The sequence below is a fragment of the Nicrophorus vespilloides genome, unplaced genomic scaffold (genome assembly GCF_001412225.1).
Source record: "Nicrophorus vespilloides isolate i.1.1-1 unplaced genomic scaffold, Nicve_v1.0, whole genome shotgun sequence".
Lineage (NCBI taxonomy): Eukaryota > Metazoa > Arthropoda > Insecta > Coleoptera > Silphidae > Nicrophorus > Nicrophorus vespilloides.
This window is the reverse complement of record NW_017098910.1, coordinates 33,946-42,406: the sequence shown is the minus strand read 5'-3', so window position 1 is coordinate 42,406 and position 8,461 is coordinate 33,946.

The following is an 8,461-nucleotide window of genomic DNA, read 5'->3' as shown; positions in this document are numbered from 1 at the left end:
TCGAACTGTTTGCTTCTGTAATTAGAGAAAGTCTCCGCATCTCTTCGCTGCAGAGTTGATCTTCTCGCCACTTACGCAATCCCCTTCCTCGCGTCCAGCACCACAACAATACCCCCATTGATACTCTCTAATGATTCTTCTCTTCTTTGCATTGTAAGCATTTACTCTTAAAACGTGACATGCACTTTCTACACAACAGTTTCTATCCACTCATTAACATTACTTAAAAAATTACTTTACGTTTCTCAGTAAAAGCCAACAAAACACAATTAATGCACCTCTTGCGAATTTATATAATATATGTAGGAAACAGAAATAATTACGTCTATTCTAGAAAATACAATTATTCTAAAATTAACAGCAAATTGTAATTGATAATTTAAAGTAATAAATTACAATTATTGCACCTTTGGAAAATTATAAATCATACAAATTTGTATTATAAACATGTAAGAAAACAGAAATAATTACGTCAGAAATAACAGAAAATTAAATTATTGCAACTCCTGCAAAATTATGGAACACTAAAAACTATATGTATATCTGTATAAAATAATTAAATAAATACTTATGTTTATCTTCCTGTAGACAGTAAAATATAATTATTCAAATTTCAGTTCATAAATATAATCAAAATTTGGCATTTTAACTCCTCTTGTACATTAAAAATTATAAAAATTTCTATAAGAAATATGTAGAAAACACTAACATAAATTCAAGCGGTAAATTATAGAAAATGTATAACCACGTTTTGAGTTGTCCAGAAAGTTCGTGATGATTTTTCACGTAAAGAATCAACATTTTTATATATCGATATACAAATTTTGAATTATACATAGAATTTCGATCTATACACCTTTCATCATCATTCACGCAACTTAAGCATTACATCCTCCCAGAATTTATAATGCTTTTCGTTAAAAACTTTTTATGTTGACTAAAAAATTAAAAGTTATTGCAGTTAATGTAATTTTGAAAAAAGATCCGAATTTGTGGAAATCAGAAAGTGCATTGTATGGAGAAGAAACAACTAACGTTGTCGCGATTTGTGTTAGTTAAATTGTATGAATCTTATATATTATAATAGTTTATGTAACCAAGCTTCAAAAATTGTTTTTAATGTTGTATATATCTCTGCTAATAAGGTCGGTCTATGTCTTAATTTCATCATTATTACTAGCAAAAGTAATACAAAAGTATCAAAGTCTAAAATGCACTTTGTTTTCTTCCATATTCATTTGATCCAAACAAACTTTTTTAAAGACGCTTGAGAAAGATCTTTCAGAATATATAGACAATTCTCATATATTTTAGACAGCGCCAATGGTGCATAACACAAATCGGCACAAACTTTCCATTTTTCTTCAATTAGACAATAAAGCTATTGAAAATTGAAGTACTAATTAGTAAAATTAATTAATTAATTTAATTTGAATCCCTACAGACCAAAAAAAACTTTTAAATATTAGTTAAAATAAAGCCATCAAATAGTCATTCCATCTGCGTATGTTATTGAAATATTTGAATAAATGAGACAATAAAAGTTACAAAACACATTATTTTGTGCAATTTATACTATGAAGTTTAAGCAAAATACAGCTGAACCTCGATTCTCCGACTCTTTAGGTCTCATAAGTAAAAACAGACACGCATTGGTAAGATGTAAGTGAAGACAAATAGTTTTGAATAATTGATATTGAACTGTACATGTCTCAATTAAATATAAATATTTGAATATTAATACTATCAAAAAGTTTTGTTGCAAATCATTTATATACGTCAACATTGTATGAACATGCACACATCCAATTTAAATGCTGTAAAACGTCAAATTGTTGCAAATAATTACAAACAAATTAGTCCAATCAATCTGATTAGTTGTCCGCTATAAAAATAGTTGCTTGATATTATAATTGTTTTTTGCAAATTAAGTAAATATTCGAATCATCTCAGACGTTTGGTTTTTGGCGAACAAACGTCGGTCATTTTTAATTATTTTCATTGCGTTGTAAATATAAATTTACTTCTTAGCTAACCGATTTAGTAATTACATTTCACTTTCGTTTTTATGCAATTATCACAAGAAGAAAGTTCTAAATGTGTTCCGTACAAGACAATATTCCTTATAATTATTGAGTGAATTGCAGAAAGAGAAAGTGAAACAGTTTATATTTTTTTTATTATCTTTCTTGCATTATAATGTGAATAAGAAAAATAATATTTTGAGAAACGATTCAATAAATTAATATATTTTCGTATAATTTAATAATATATTAAAATTTACAAGTTGTTAAAAAACTGCTGTTATTTTTTCTCATAATTTCCATAATGCTTTTCCGACATGTCAGACTGGATTATTAACTTACATTCAACTTTCATTTGTAAGGAAATATGTGTAATTATAGAAACTCGTTCCATGTTCCTTGTTTTGATGGGTTTTACAAGAACTTAGGATAATTACATTCTATTTAATAATGGAAATAATTGGTACTCAAAAAATAGTCTAATAATATGTTCTTCTAAAGTTTTCTTTCGTTCTATTTTCTATAAATTTTAGAAATTTAGTTTATTATCTCAAGTTTGATAATTGTACAGATATAATTCATATCAATTATCCATGGTTACATAAGGATACAGCAATGACTCGCATAGTCCGGTTTTGATCAAAAAAATTCAAAATTATACCAAAACTTTTTAATGATATTAAGATTCTAATCTTTATTTCTAACGGTTTTAAAACATAATTCTTACATAAAAGTTGTTCAAAAACTGAATTTGTTCGAAACCTGTTAGCTAAATTGTCTTGGAAAACCGATGCGTTTTTGCTTCATTTCTTACATTTATACTTATACAAATATGGACTAAATATTAAGATAATTAATTGTAAAAAGTGGATGGCAAAAAATGTGTATTTTTTGACTTTGATCAAACCGGATTCACTACAGTCCGGTTTGAAAATTTCAAAACAAAATACAATACATTTTAATTGAGCAAATTAAAAATCAATTCTAAAAAATAGTACAAAATTATTCATTTATTCATAAATGTTCTTTTTTTTCTTAATGCACTCCCTTTTTGTACGATATATGTTATTAAGTTCCTTAATTAGTCCGGTTTCAAACAATACAAGATAGTGGCGGAACCTATTGTCCGCACTATGCGAGGCTGTACTTCATACAATTATTTAGTATAATAAACTCGCAAATCTCGTTAAAATAGTGACATATATTCATTATTTCTTAGTTGATAATCATAATAATTTCTAGGTTTTATTGTTTCAAGAAAAAATATTATTTGGTAAAACATACACATTTTCTGATGTAATTTTTATTATTAAAATATGAAATTCGGTTTTCGAACCTTTGCTTATTCGAATTTTGTTTGACAACCGAACTTCATAAAACCCCTTAGAGGTAACAAATCCCCAATAAAGTTTAACCATTTTATGTTGATACACGTGTAAGAAATTTGGTTCTAATTTAAAAAAATATATGATAATGTATCATTTTCGATATGTTTTTACACTAGTTTGTATATAAATTAATCATAATTTCATAAAAAAACCTCAATAATTATAAGTAATTCATATATTAAAATGCTTTTAAAATAATCGTTCTATTTATAAATTATATAGTTGTGTAATAACGATTCTTTTATAATGTACTAATTTTGATTAATTTTGTTCATATCTGAATGAATTTATCGAGATAAAACGACTTATTAACTATCGTTTAATCTATATCAATGTACTTAATAAATAATACATGAGCTATTATCTTTTTTTTATTGTGTTTGTTTTGAATTAAACAATTTCTCAGATATTAATACGCAATAGCGATTTGTATCTTTTGTTTAATAATATGTTGTTTGAGGTAAATGCAGTTGGCAAACATACAATGACTTCTATGTCATTGTTTATGTAAAATATTGTGTACACACTTTAGAAATTATTTTTTTAAATAATTTCTATTATGATAAAGTATTAACACTTATAAGATTTAAAAATCGAATTCTAAAAACTTAATACACAAAATTATTAATTCTAAAAAAGAAATATCCTCTATATCAGCGGTTCTCAACATATGGGTCGAGTTATCTTTTTAATTTGTCACGAAATGACAACTGTCACCATATGTCAAGTCGATGAACTGTAACTAATTGTGTGGCATTAAGAAGGTTGAGAAACGTTGGTTTATAAAGTATATACAGTCAGGTCCCTTTTTGTGCTGTTTATTTGTATGCGGAGGACTTTAACTCGATTAGTCCGGTTTCAAACATTGAATGAATCTATTACCTGGACTATTCGAGGTATTGCTGAACACTTGATAAGTGTCAATTTTTTTTTAAATTATAACAGAAAGAGGAATTTCATGATTAATTTGCACGGGTTCTCCATATCCTTTCAATTAAAAACAGTAGATACAGTAAAACCTGTTTTTGTGCGGTAGATAGAGACCGCATAAAAAAAATCGCACTTAGAAAATACGTCAAAGATTTACGAAATTCGTGAGAAAATGCATCCAAGTAAAATAAATAATTAAATTACATATGGAAACATTTTAAAATAATTTAATTTCTCATTGTACGTATGAAGACATTTTCAAAATGCACATACATAATTCACTGCTACTCGTGTTAATCCAAAACGCGCATCTTCTTATGATGAATTGGTTCAAAATCGTCTAACAGAATCGTTTGAGCAGGCTGCACATATGGACACTGATTGAAAACATTACTATGGTGGAATTGGTTAGATTTCATCAACCGCATAAAAAAATCTCACAAAAATAAAATTGCATAAAAAAGGACCGCACAAAAATAGGTTCTGATGTATAAATAAAGAAAACTATATTATTTCACAAAATTCTTCTGAGATGAAAGATTTAACATTATTTTTTTATAAATTTATCCGATTTCAAATCTGAAATTCCTTTCGTAAACAGTCAAAACATTTGTTTAAACTTCTATTGATTCAAATATCATATTTCAATGTTTCTATAACAAAGCCTAATTCTTTATTTACCAATTAAGTAAAAATATATATGATTTTAGTACTTTTTCATAATTGAAATGTTATAAAATTCATAATTTTCGTATGGAAATTTATAGTTGCATATTTCATTTCTTGAATGCATTAAACCGGATTGTTTTGTGCATTGTAATAAGTATCGTTATCGTTGGTGATTCATGGGCGTTCATCCTCTTTGTTTGCGCAATTCAAAAACACTTCATTGTGCTACGAAAATCCCTGTATTATTTTCGAACGGCTGCACAAATAAGTCGTTTAAAATTAATTAACCGAATGTATTTTCAATCATGTGAATCACATCGGATCAACATAAATACAAAATATAATTTATATACACATTTTATTGTTGACGCGTTAATTTTTTTATAATAAAAGTTGATTGTGTTGTTTTCTACTGTCAAATTGAAAACTGACTTAACATGAAAAGTAAGTTTTATTTTGTGACAAATTTCAGAATTGAAATTGTAACTTTCTTTATTTTTGCATAACTCACGTTAACAAGAAATGATAAAATAGAAGAAATGGAAACGCTGACATATTGAAAAATGACATTATTTCAAAAGTCATATTAATAGCAATATTTTTTATGTTCAGGAGTTAACTTTTATTGATAAAATTAGATTGACAAAACTTTTGTACTGTCAAATTGAAAACTGACTTATCATTAAAAGTAACTTTTATTTTGTGAATTGAAATTACTTTGTTTTTAAATTATTTATGAGTTTATTTATTTTTACACAACTCACGTTAATTAGATAAGAAATATTTAATGATAAAATAGAAGAAATGGAAATACTATTACATTAAAAAGTTAATTTTCGACTGTCAAATTGAAAACTGACATTACCTTAATTATAACACTTCTTTTATGACAACTTTTATACTACTACTGTGACAGAAACAAACCAATTCAAAATGTGAAACATGAACAAAACCTCAGTTCTTACATTATTTATAACAGTCTTTGTTTTGCGAAATGCACGTTTGTTTATAAAATTTTATCATGTAATATATTTATAAAACAAGAAAGATTTAATGATAAAATAGACATTGAAAGACTGACAGTTTACTAATAACATTTTGCTGTTGAAGAGGAGAAAAAAATTAGATTGACAAAAATGTTCAACTGTCAAATTGAAAACTGACATAACATTAATATTGACGCTTCTTTTATGACAATATACAGAACTGTAAATAGAATGTCGAAACTATTGGATTGTCAATTTAAAAAAACTGACATAACCTTAATAACACTTCTTTTGTGTCAACTTTCAAAATACCAATTTAGAATCTCAGAATTGGAATTTCTGAGATTCTGAATTGGTATTTTGAAAGTTTATAACTTTCTTTGTTTATGTACAAGGCTCATTTTCTTGATTAAACTTTATTATAATTTATGAAGCACGAAATAATCCACGATAAAATAGAATGAATTAAAAATTGACAGAACCTTGGTTAAATGGTTAAACTTCTTTTATGATAGTTTTCAGAATCTATAATTAGTATGTATATAGAACTGTCAGATTAACGCTTGTTTTGTGAGATTTTTTTATATTAGATTTTGTTAAAGAAATTTTCAAATATTGTTAATCCGAAGTTATGCCGTACTTCTAATATAACTATTACTACTCTTTACATAATCAATTCGTTTGATTCGTTTAATCTTAACAATTTTCAAATAAATATTTATGTGATTACAGAAATTATTTGGTAAATAATGATACAATTGACAAAACAAACGTCTAGAGTAAACTTACATAAACGTAAACAACTCAAATATTACAAATATATTTGCGAAATAATATTTAATAAAAATAAATAAAAAACAAAACTTGAAAATTTAAACAAGAACATATTTTTAAACAAATTAAATCCTACGTCTTCACTCAAATTATATAAACAAATAAGGCAATAACAAGTAAAGCAAGTATGTTCTAAATTATTGAAATCAATAACAATATTTACTGCTTATCAAAATATTTTGAAAGAATTTTGTTTTGAAACAATATTATTTAATACTAAATATGTTGTTATTCAATAGCAACACCTCGCATAGTGCGGATTCATTATTTAGAAATTTTAAACCTTGGTTTATATCCAGTTAGTGTGTAAAGTATAGAATATAAAAAATAATTAAGGTTGAAAGATAACATGACGTTCCGACTGTCATGTTTACATAAAGTTTTCTGACATAACCTCTTTTTTAGAGGAGAGGAAACCTTAAAAGCTCTCCTCTTCTTCATCAGAATCCAAGTCCGGTGTTAACAAATGTCTCTGCAATGTAAATTGTCTTAGCCAAGGTCTGCTCTTCTATGTGTGTCCACTATCACTTTCCTCCCTTTCTCTTTCTATCATTTTCCTTAATCGAGAGCACTCCTGCTACGTAGCTTGTGTTAATGTACCACTTCTCTTGGTTCTTTAGCATCTCCCCGATGAGCGAGCTCTGACATAACATAATGTAACCTAACCTATTCAATATTAAAAATTGAATCGATATTAAAGTTGCCTCAAACTATTTAAATAACAAAAAAAGATATGAAATTATTGTTTGCATTGAGTTTTTATGATTGAAACTGATATTTTAAAAAACTGAATTCTTGCTAATTCGTAATTAAAATTATACAATTAATAAAATCGGAATTAATACGTATAGTTTCCTTTTTAATTAAAGAAGTTATATCAATATTTTATAGTTTTTTTTTTGGTAAAATTATAATTAATTTATATGTAATAATTAACTACTTCACAGATCAATCAGCTAATAATAAACTTGAAACAGTTTGGAAACTATCGAATCGATTCGACGACATTTCTGGGTCAACAATACTTTGTTCACCTAGGATTATCCATTATCTACGAACCGTATAAATAACACCGGAGTATATAAAATATACATACTCACGACGTATTTTTATACCGATTGTGATCGATAAGATAATCTCGCACGGTGGCAAATGTGAACTTTAGTAACTAACCTGCATTGAAAAGGCGTTTTGTTCGGTCTGGCAAAGTTTCGTAATGAGATAAAATAATAGTGACTATCAAATGCATCTCGAAGGTCAATTGCAAAATAAAAGTTATCTTGCCCACACGAAAGTGTGTTATTAGGAGAAAAAAAGAAAAGAAAATGAAACGCAAGAGTCAAGTGTGAAGCGGAGATATCCTAAAATTGAAATTAAGCGCATTTTATTGATAATTTATGTATGTGTAGTGATTTTATTACTTAAAAACTTGCACACTTTAAAATTTAAATTTATCAATTAATTCTACTTTAATTGATAATGTTAAAATTAATAAAAGTATTATAAATTATTGAATAACAGAAAAACTTTCGTCGATAGTCTTTTGATCCAAATAGGGTTAATATAAATTTGTAAATAAATAAATTAAATAATTAATCCTTTCGGTAATACGTAAACCATTCTATTTTAT